We start from the raw sequence: 11,088 nt of genomic DNA, 5'->3' as shown, positions 1-11,088 counted from the left end.
CAAAAGTGGGATGACTGGAGCTCAAAGTTAAAAGAGAGGTGTTTCTTTTTTAAAAAATTTTCTTACGGTTGATTTACATTGTTCTTCTGTCAGTTTCTGCTATACAGCAAAGTGGCCCAGTCATCCATCTATACCCCTCGCTCCTATTATCTTCCATCATGTTCCATCACAAGTGATTGGACATAGGTCTCTGGGCTAGATACCAGGGAGGTGTTTGCGGCAGCAAAGTGGATAGAGGCACGATCCAAAGATGGGCTGGGGTTCCTCCCTCCCCTTCAAGGTGTTTTCAGGCAGGTGTGCGGGGGCCGAGTGGGAGGCTCTGGCTCCTGGCATGCAGGCTCTGTCCAAGTCGTGTGCCCTTAGCTGCCTCGTGCTGGCACTCGACTTTCAGCCTGAGCACTGAAATGCAGATTTGCTAACTGGAGCATGGAGAAGGCTCTAGACAGAGAAGGGACAGGAAGGGGGGGATGAAAGGCACAGTGGCCGCGTCCACAGCCCCCCGCTCACCCCACCCCCTGCCCCAGCTGCAAAGGGGAGAGCCAGGCGGGGACGATGAGCTGTCCCTGACACCTCTTTCACCTGACACCGCCCCCCGCCCCCGGCAAACTGGCCCCTCGTGAGTTCTGGAAGAGCCCTCGCAAATATTCCCTGAGCAGAACGGGAGGTTAACTGATGCAGGCAGAGAAAGATGGTAGGGGTCTGAGAGACAGACAGACTTTTTTCCTGAGCAGACAACAGGCATCAATTTAAAGTGGTGCTTAAAAGGCTGGCCTATGATATCAAACAGTGAGGTTAAAAAATAAAACTGAGTTACATGAACTCTCCAGCACAGAATTTAAAGTGGACGGGTGAACACCAAAGGTACCCCCCCCCATGAGGAAGCTGCTTTCTCTGAACGCGCTCCAAAGACTCCTAATATCCCCAAGAGGGTCAGCCCAGCACTATGCTCTTCCATAAGAACAGCAATCGTATTTTAAGAACCCCAAATCTGTACCTTTGGCCATTCACTGAGATGGTCTATCAGAAATGGTAACTGTCCTGGGATACTCGAGACACACGGCCACCCTGCCCACACATCTGGGTGGGATGCCTGTGAACTTCTTTTTTTCTGCCCTGCCTGGACCTCAGGGAAGACTCTCAATATATCCTAATGCGTTTTCTTGGTCTCGCCAAGAAGGGCTATTAGCTCTGAGCTACGTCTACACCCCCGAAAACCAGGAGTGCAACAGAACTCTCTTATGAAGCCGTAACACCTGCCACTTGCTGCGTACTTACCATGCGACAGGCAGTTTATACGCTATCTAATTCAATCCTCCAAATGCCCCTTTAAGACAGGTATTATTTTCCCCCTTCCAGGTGGAACAATAGAATCCTGGGAGCAGTGAAGGCCCTCGGCTAAGGAAGCTCCCACAGCTGATCAGTTCTGGAACCAGGACTCAACCCCAGTCCCCCCACTTGTCCCTACTCCATGCTGCTTCAAATTCTTGTCATTGTGCCCTAAAGGAGCAGCAGAAGATCTCCAGAGACTGAAATTGCCCAATGAGCTCAGAGACTCCTTTCCCTCACTGCCCATAAATAGAAAGGGAGCCGTGGTCGTAGCTGTCTCTCTCCAGCACTGCTTCTTCAGAGCGAGAGCTCAAGCCAGGCACCTCGGGGGGCAACGTGGCCAGACTTTGCAACAGGCGATGATGGGATCGCAGCCGGGACACTTCTGTGAACCCTTTGCTCCCCCTGTACAACGTCCTGACGCCAAACAAACGATAAGACATGATGGGAATCAAGCAAGGCTCCCAGCTAAACAAAAGCTGACCTCAGCCTAGCAAACCCTCACTTCAGTCACCTGGGTCGCCCTGGTTTATGGCTTAAGGAAGCAAGTGCGTCCGCGGCTCCTGGGTCGGCTGTTTGCGTTCCATGCCTCAAAGCCCGGGCTTGTGAATCAGCCCCCAGCTTGGGAGCCCAGATGAGGAAAGGCCTCCCTTTCCCATCCAGGGGATTCATTTCATCACGCTACTTCTGCTGGTTATCAGTTCACACGCACGCCTCAGAAGGCTGTTCAACATACAAAGTGGCTCCGAGGCACACTGAACGCTCCAGACTCAATTCCAGGATTAAAACAGCCGAGACACACTCAGATCTGTAGCCAGAAGAAAGATGCATTATTAAACGCAGTCCTTTCATGGTCCTCTACCTCTGTGGCAATCGTGCTCGCTCTTTGTCTACCTATATAAGCCCACCTCCTTTCAGAGTCCTGCGTGGCAGCGTATGAACACCGGGAGTGTTGTAATCTGTCGCCAGTCTACTGGGCATCCTTGGGGTAGCGGGGATGATGGTGCCCCACCCACATGCCCAGTCTGTGCACTCGATCTCCAGCAGCTGTGAGTGGTGGCTGCTAATGGCTCCCAACTGCCCCGTCTCAGGAGAGGTGCTCTTGGCTGAGGAGAGCCACCCTGCAGCGAAGCTCACCATCACCGCCTGCACGGGCCACTCCCAGCCAGTTGCCCGAGTCCCCAGTAGCCTTCTGGCCCAGTTGCCACAGATAGGCCAATGAAAGAGGTGCCAACTCACCAGGAGATTGCTGGAATATTCTAGCCAGCCATAGGACCCAGAATTGTCCCTATTGATATTTAAGCCACAGAAGGTCACTGCCACCAGGACACTGCACTAGCTCAGATCTGGATCACATGGTCAGACTCCAGAGCTCCTGGTCAGCTAGTTACGTAGACCTACCCCGTTTTTCCTTAACTTAATCAGCCCAGCCTTTTTTTTTTTTTTTTTTTTTTTTTTCTTCTTTGTAGGGTAGTACCCATGGCATATGGAAGTTCCCAGGCTAGGAGTTGAATTGGAGCTGCAGCTGCAAACCTAGACCACAGCCATAGCCACACCAGATCGGAGCTGTATCTACAACCTTAACCCACTGAGTGAGGCCAGGGATCAAACCCACATCCTCACAGACACTATGTTGAGTTCTTGTCTTTTTTTTTTTTTTCTTTTTTCTTTTTTGTCTTTTTGTCTTTAGGGCCACACCTGTGGCATATAGAGGTTCTCAGGCTAGGGGATGAATCAGAGCTAGAGCAGCTGGCCTACACCACAGCTCACGGCAACACCAGATCCTTAACCCACCGAGCGAGGCCAGGGATCAAACCTGCATCCTCATGGATGCTAGTCAGATTCGTTTCCGTTGAGCCACGACGGGAACTACCACACTATGTCAAGTTCTTAACCATTTTTTGGTCTCCACCTGCATACCGCAGGGAAGTTTCCTGTATTAGAGTTAAGATCACTCAGTTCACAGTGGAAAGGAACGACAGCATCACGCAGTTGCACTTGTTAAAGTCTCCAAAGCTTCCCAAACCCAGAGGGAGGAAGTTTCTAAGTGGGTGAGCAGCTTAGAAAGCCTCACTTAACTCTCCAGAACACACAGAGAGAAAGCTGAAAAGCCAGCTCTCTGCGGGCACGCTTTGAGGAAGGCCAAGGCCAGGTAGGCTGTCTTGGCTGTTTGTCCGCCGACACTCTTGTCTGACCACCATGGAATTCTGAGCTTGGCTGAACGTCTTGTTTCTCCAGGTGCTCAGGGCACAGTCGCGTTGGACCTGTGGTGAATCGACATTAAAGCGGCATGGCCCGGTCCTCCGTCATTTGGCACCCCCAAACTAGACGTCCCAGGTGAGTGTCACACCATGCCCTGAGAAGCCTCTGAGACTCTCCCAAGAAGCAAGGCTGGCAGAAACCTCTCAACCGCAACATCTTAAATTGCAAAATAACGTGGTATGAGGTGCCCCAAGCTTTGAGTTGCTCTGTGAGAACAGCTCCTTCTTCGCAACTTTGGGGCGAGGCAAGATTTTATCAGGGGATGAATCGGGGGAGGTGGGCGTGGGAGGCCATCAAAGGGCTACATCTCTCCACCTCCTCGGAGATGCCCGCGGGGACGAGATCAATTGCTTCAGGGAGGAGATGACGCCACAGGAACAAAAGACTTCACCTTCCTGTCCCTGTTGCCACTAGAACCACCGCTTGGGAGAGTGATTTTGCGATATCTACAAAGCTGAAGAGGAGCAAGCCCTCAGACTCCGAAACGGTATTTCAAGCCAGATACCCTCAAGCCATGGCTGTCCAGGCTAACCCCACACTGGACTTTCCTGGCGGAGAAATCTGTAGGCGCCTAGTTCCTCCCCCGAGTGATTCTGATTTCACTGGGCTAGCTGCAGCCTGACACTGGCACGTTTCACAGCCTCCCCAGGCAATTGCAAGATGCGGAAAAAGGTTGAGCTCCATGGTCTCAAGACGTTTTTTTCCTCCCATGTGCCCTAAGGACATTTGACATAATTGCTTTTGGCAGCATTGTTTGCAGGAGCGAGAAAGGGAAGGAACCTAAATACCCATCGATAGGAGGGCGCAAAAATACACCGCGCCGTGCTCCTCTAATAGCAGTCCTCAGGGCAGTGAAAGATGAATCCAGTAGAGCCGTGTGGATCGATATGTTGACGTCATAAAGGAAGTCGTCGAATGACATGCACAAGAGCATACGATTCATGCACATTTTGAAACATGTCAGTACAGTTTTTGAATATGCACGTATACAGCAACCGTACTAAAGCCACAGAGGCAAAGACTGATAAACACGCACATGAGGGAGGGGGTGATCAGATGAGACAGGGAACACGGCGGCTTTCAATTCTAACTGGAACATTTTATTTCTTTAAACACACATAAAGCAAGCATGGGAGAAATGTTATAGCTCTGAGGAATTGGATGGAGGGTGCATGGCTGTTATGTTATTCTCTGTCTGAAAGCTTGCATGATAAATATTTAAAGCGACAGGACGTAAAAGTGATCCAGGTGGTAAAAGGACTCAACGTCCGCACAAGCCCCAAATTTATCGTAAACGCAAGAGTACAGAGAGCGCAGGTAGTAACTCCCCAAAACAACTGAAACCAAACAAAACCTTGAAGGGCCTTTATGAGCGAGGCTTTATTAAATCCTCGGCAAAGCTGCAAGGCCAGAGCTGCCTGCTTTCAAAAGCTGCCGTGTATGTTTAAAACAAAAAGGCACCTGTCAAAGGAAGCGGACAGGGTACTGGACCATTTGCATGTTCCCATCCACTCAGCGAGCATTTCTTTTTTGAGAACCTATTGTGTGCCTGGCCCTGAATGAGGTGTAGGGTTTCCCTTTTATCTCTGCCCCATCGTGGACCCAAAGGACCAGGAGTTTCCCTATTCATTGCTAAGACGAGTTCACCAACCTGTGCTGTGAACCACAAAAATGATGTTTCTTACGCCAGGGCTTTCCCTTTTTGGGTTTAAGGGCATCAGATGTCTCCAATTTTCTACACAGAAGGTTGTGGAACGTAGGGGGGGGGGCATGTCCTGCAAACATGCTTACCTTTGCAGGAGAAATACAGATGGAAAAGGGAGCCCGGAGGCGGCGGGGCTGGGGAATGAGCAGAGGGAGGCGAGAAACCTGTAAAATCCAGCAAATCAGGAGGGGGTTTTACAAAACTCTGAGGCCCGAAATGAGTATTGTTATCGGGGAATGGAGTGGTAATCAGAAGAATGGGTGATGGATGCCAGTCCTTTGGGCCTATCAGCTTGTTGCCAAACCAGTTCTCCTGGCGGGGCATTTGGCAGCGTTCTCTTTGACATCTGCTTGCCAAGACACTCACTGACACAGTCCTTTGTGGGGTCACTGGACCACTCTCAATCTCTTTTCTCACCTGTGCAAACTCCTTTTTGGGGGGCCCTGAAGAGGAGCCCCAAAATGGATTGCTGCCAACGGTGCCGGAGAGAGATGGAGGCGTGTGCTGGGTAAGGGGGTCACTGGAGGAGGAAAACCCCCAACCTAGTTCTGGGAGTACACCCACGCCTAGGAGGTGAAGATGCCGAGCTGGGCCCCAGGCTCGTCTGTTCCTCGGCTTCACCTGCTCTGCCGGGCGCGCTGCACCTCCCAGGGCCCCATCCCACCCCTAACCCCCCCACCCTTCACCGGGCTAGGCTCAGCCAATGCGAGGCACTGGGGGGCGGGACGAAGTTAGGGCATGTCTCCCCTCACTCTTAGCCCACCGCCCTGTCTCCTCTGGGATCCCGACACCCACCGGGCTGCCTCACCACTGGTCTGGTTTCTGCAAGGGGCCTCCAGCCCGTGGGTTCCGGCAGCTTCACTCCGGCCCTTGGTTTCTCCAGCTTCAGAGTCGTAGCAGCTTCCTGCCACGGCTCACATCTGGCTTCCCTCACTATTCCCTGTTGGGCTTCTCAGTTCTTCCACGGTCAGTGTAACCAACTCCCTGTATTAAATTCTCCTTTTGTGAAATACCTAGACTGGTTCGGTTATCCTGATCGAGAGCTAAATGGTACAGACACTTTGAGGCAGCTGTGTACCAGCGGCTTTACAACTGGCTTATATGTTACTCTTGGCGGACATATGCCAAGAGGGCATTTGGTTTTGAGTCAGAAGACCTAGGCTCATATTCCTGCTCTCCCTGCCAAGGGGTGTGACACTGGGCATTGGCATAACCTTTCCGAGCCTTAATTTTCTCTGTTTAAAAAGGGATCTAGCATTGTCCACTTTACTGGGTTGATGGCTGAGACGTGTAGATGAAATGAAGTATCGGAGGGGCCGTATGTCTACAGGAAGCGAAAGCAACCTATGCAAGTGTCACTATACCCTCACCAACACTGGTGTTATTAAGTTTTTGGTCTAGGGGTAATGTTTTTATAAAATGATTCATTTTATAAATATGAAATGTTTGCTTTTGCCTAACCAGGCATCTCTAAAGGGCAATTTTTATAAGATATTTTCAAGTGAATATTTCCCTTTCTTTTCTAGAAATGTTTACCATGTAAATACACAGCCAGGCCCAGGTAGAAGTAGGGCTGCTGAGCTCTGTTGGCACAAGCCCCAGGTAAACATAGCGTATCATGTAACGGATGTAGGAGGCAAGCCTGGGGAGGGTCGGGGCGGGGGGCGGCGGGGCAGTGTGGAACGCTCACCTTGACCATCACTCTTCCTTGGCAGCATTAAAAAGCTGGAGTTCTGCCTCCCTGCACGGCTCGGGTGTTCGGAGTCCCTCCAGATGAGAATGGGGAAAAGTTGCCCTAAACTGGCTCATGACCCTTGAGCATAACTGACTTCAACTTCCTGATCAATGGCTCCCGCTCAAAGAAGGAGACATGACCATCGAGAGTCCTAACATTCAAGGCCAAAGCGGGCACCTCTCCATGGGCTGCGACTCTAGAGGCACCCATGAATGCAAAGTTGTTGTTGTTTTTTTTTTTTTTAAGTTTCCCCCTCCAGCCTTCTGATACCTACTTCGGAAGAAAAAAACAAGCTTTTATTCCACACTCGAGGACCCAAAGTTCTTAGGGAATGGAAGGCTTTGTGATTGCTGATATGGGATGTTTTTCCTGAGAGCAGGATTTCAGGAGACAGGATGTATGATGTCCCGGAAGAAGGATGTCACAGAAAAGGGGAAAAGACCCAAAAGTGAAGGGCCGGGGCGCCTAAGTCCAGCTTTCCACTTCACAAGTTTTGTAGGCGCTGCTATTATGATCAAACAAGAGGGGAAAAGATTTCCAAAACAAGTCAAAGTGGTCAGAAATCAAAACTATCACAGCTTTTGAAAGATGTCATTCCCCCATATTTTGGAAATATCTCAAAGTATCATCCCTTTGACCCTTCAACTAGACCTTGATAGCAAGTGAGTTAATAAGAAGCTCATATTTTTCTATATCACCCATTTATTTGTATGTTAACATTTTAATCACTGTATTTATTTAGTCACTGGTTTTAATAACCATTGGTCCTTTCTAATTCTAGCTATTTCTACCTTTTCAGATCTTAGTCCAAGAAGGGTCCAGGTTTCACCAGTCCAGCAGAGAGGACCGTGGCAAAGAGAAGGTTAGGAATCCCAGCTGGAGGTCAGGACACAGAGGGACCTCGCGCGCCTGCCCAGGCAGCCCCGGCCCCCCACCACCCCCGCGCACCCTCGGGAGGCCTCTCCTGCCCGCAGCAACAATAAATCTCCCCTCCCCACCCCCTCCAAAAAAATGTAGGTCCTTCAGCCCTCAAGCCCAAATGTCATCGTGACTAGAGCACTCACAGTGTCTTAGAGATAAGCCCTGACTCTAGTTTGAAAGAGAATTCAGGCAATGGGTTAAGAAATGTCAGGCAGGGGGCCAAATACAAGCAACATTCTTCTCTGCTTGTCCTTTCTGGATCATTTGTGCCTTATCTGTGGGAATCTCCGCCTGTAGCGAACACTCCTGGATGACAGGGGAGCAGCACTCCGATCCTGACGGGACAGAAGTTGGGAGGTGGGTGGGAAGGGACAGGTAAAATGCCAGCAGGATATGGGCGAGGGAGAAAAGCTGTAACTGGGTTTTTGCCGGCTTGGAGATGTGTTCAAAGCGCTTGCAAGGATGGGCGTGTACAGAGCCACAACTTCCCCAGCTGACAGGCACCAAGTCCACGGTTATGTCCAGAGCTGTTGATACCCACTTTCTTTCAGGGTTGGGAACATCCAGCATCCTGGAGCTCCCCCAAACCAGTGGCTTTGGATCCTCTCCTGTCTTTGGTGGTGAGAACGTTGCTTTCTCACCAGCTCCAGGAGACAGAGAGACTTGGGGCTTGGTGGCACCTGTGAACAGGACCTAAAGAGTCCCCTTCATTTCCCCCGGCTTTCATCCTGCACTAAAATTACAGCCACTCAACTGGCCTCGCCCTTCGGAGCCTGTAACCGGACACCATGGGACAGCCAGGGCTGCCACAGCTCCAGTGAGGGCGGGGTGCATGGGGGAAGGGAGGGGACACTTGGGGACATGCCATGGCATGAGAAACTAGGGATTCGGAGTCCGTGAGAACTAACGCGCAGCTATCTGGCCATGGCACTGATCCTGTGCCAAGTGACCAGGGCGCAGTCCCCGGGCAGGAAAAATAAATAAATAAGGAAAAGGGTACCCTGTAGGGCGGGAACCCTAAATTAGAAGCCTCCCAAGGACCGAGGGCAGAAAAATGTAGAAAAAAACCACTCGGTAACTGCCGGAGTCTTTCCTCGTTCAGAGAGGAGGACTTCCTGCCAGGAGCCAGGCCTCCGTGGTGATTCAGCCACTGCCCAGCTGTGTGACCGGTCTCTTAACTTCTCTGAGCCTCAATGTCCTCATCTGTAGTAAATAGAGAAAACGAGACCCCCCCCCACCACCACCACCACATACACACCTGGGCACCTGCAAAAGTTAAATGAACCAATATCTGTGCTAGCATGTAGCTGACCAGGAGGGGGGCTCCGAAGTCCTTAAGCTTCCTGCTGTCCACAGCAGGACACCAGTGTGGTGAAGCAAGCAGGTATTGGGATGGGACTGCTGGGCTTCGAATCCTGGTTGGGCTGCCTCCTACACGTGTGTCCTCCATCGAGTCCATCACTCATCTTGGGCCTCAACTTGCTTATCTGTAAAGTGAAGCTTGACTGTAAGGCCACCTATCCCACGTGGTTGTCAGGATGGTTAAATGAGGTCCTTCGTGTCAAGTGCTTAGAGGTGTGCCTGGCACAGAGTAACATCCAGCAAACGGTGGCTATTCTGAGAGTGTGGATTGCTGCTCGGTGATCATCCGTTGCCCTCACGGTTCCGTGTACTTGAGCACCCCTGACTTTTGGCCTTGGCTCTATGACTTTCTTGGCCAAGGGGGAAGCTGGAAAACCTGATGTGAGCTAAAGCTTGAAATGTGCTTGAGCTGTGGGGCTCGCCCTCTTGTGCTTCTGCCACTGCTGTGACAAGAGTGGGCCCTGGTGAGCCCAGTGGTCCTAGGAGGACAAAAGCCATGTGAAGCGGACTGGAGTCAAACCCGAAAACCCGCACAAAGCCCAGACTAGATTCGCCAATTTGCAGACCTGCAGCTCAAAGAGAGTCATCGGAGCGGATGTGCAAAACTGAAAGCCTGAAAATAATACTCATTATTCTAAGCTACTGAGTTTGGGTGTTACTCGTTATGCAGCCACAGCGGACTGATGGTGATTATCACTAGTTTTACCATCCAGCTACAGCTTGGACACTTTGGGGGCTTTTGATGCTAAATCTTAAAACACGCTCCATTCTGTTTTTGGACAACACTCGTTCTGCTAAAGGAACAACAGGCAGAACAGTTGTCTTTACGCTGCAGGATCTATAAAGCGAACATCTGTTCACGCACTCCAGCACCATTTACTGAGCACCTACTACATGCAGACACCACTCTAGGTGCTGTGGAAACATATGCTTCTGAGGCATCTACATTTAATTCCTGCAGCTAAACCATCTTCTGCTGTCTCGATATGCTACATCTTAGAAAGCCAAGTTGTGCCCTGTGATGCCTGAGTCCCAGCCAGAGGAGGAAGGCTGGCGTGCCATGATCACCACTGGAATCCGCCAAAGTCTTTAGCCAGGCGTGTGTCTGCTCAGCCGTGTCCAGGATCCTCTCGGCCCTGTAGAAAGTTCTACAGCCTCCAAATTGCCACTGATGTTCCGAATCCAAAGCAGGGCCATCTCTTTCCTGGCTAAAACCCCACTCACACCTAGGATCGGGAAGCAGTAGGCTGTATCTCTCGCTGCCTCCCTCAGGCTAAAGCTATGCCTGTCTCTAACAGCAGACTTCTTTTCTGAGGCTCAGGGGGATTGCAAAGCAGTCCATCTGGAAACTTCTCCAATAGCCGATGCTGTTTAGAACTTGGCGGGAGCAGGGATCAAGGGCCAGACCGCTATTTTATCATCCCTTCGATGTAGGGCATCTCTGAGTCTATTATCCAACCTGCGCTAACTGGCAAAACTCCAGGTCAGCACATTTCAGAGTCAGAGGGCACCTCAGAAGCCATTTCAGCCTCGCTGCCCTCGCTGCCCTGTGCCTCGGCCCCGGGGATAAAGAAAGGGTTTAGTCTGCAGATTATTCCATTTGGACTCCACGGCGAGCCGTGAAATAATGGACCTCGGGTACAGCATGTTTACAGCTCTCTAGAAGGCATATTTCTCTTCTTAAGTGCAACACGGAAGATGGTAGCATAAAAATAACTGGTGAGTGTTTATTTCTTCCCAACATTCACTAGGTTTCCAAAAATGTCAAACGCGTGTC

At 50.9% G+C, this 11,088-nt stretch overlaps 1 protein-coding gene across 4 annotated transcripts in view; it reads right to left on the bottom strand.

Annotated features, from left to right (window-relative positions):
- The window catches only part of NHS (NHS actin remodeling regulator), a 490,359-nt gene that overhangs the window by 233,680 nt on the left and 245,591 nt on the right, over positions 1-11,088 (bottom strand). The gene's annotated exons all lie outside the window — the stretch shown is intronic.

This window comes from Sus scrofa, chromosome X, assembly GCF_054392235.1.
Source record: "Sus scrofa isolate SSC_HxYL_T2T_F1_AM1 chromosome X, Sscrofa_HxYL_maternal_Yorkshire_Landrace_v2.0, whole genome shotgun sequence".
Taxonomy (NCBI): Eukaryota; Metazoa; Chordata; class Mammalia; order Artiodactyla; family Suidae; genus Sus; species Sus scrofa.
The sequence above is the reverse complement of the archived record's forward strand: the minus strand, read 5'-3'. Positions and strand labels throughout refer to the sequence as shown.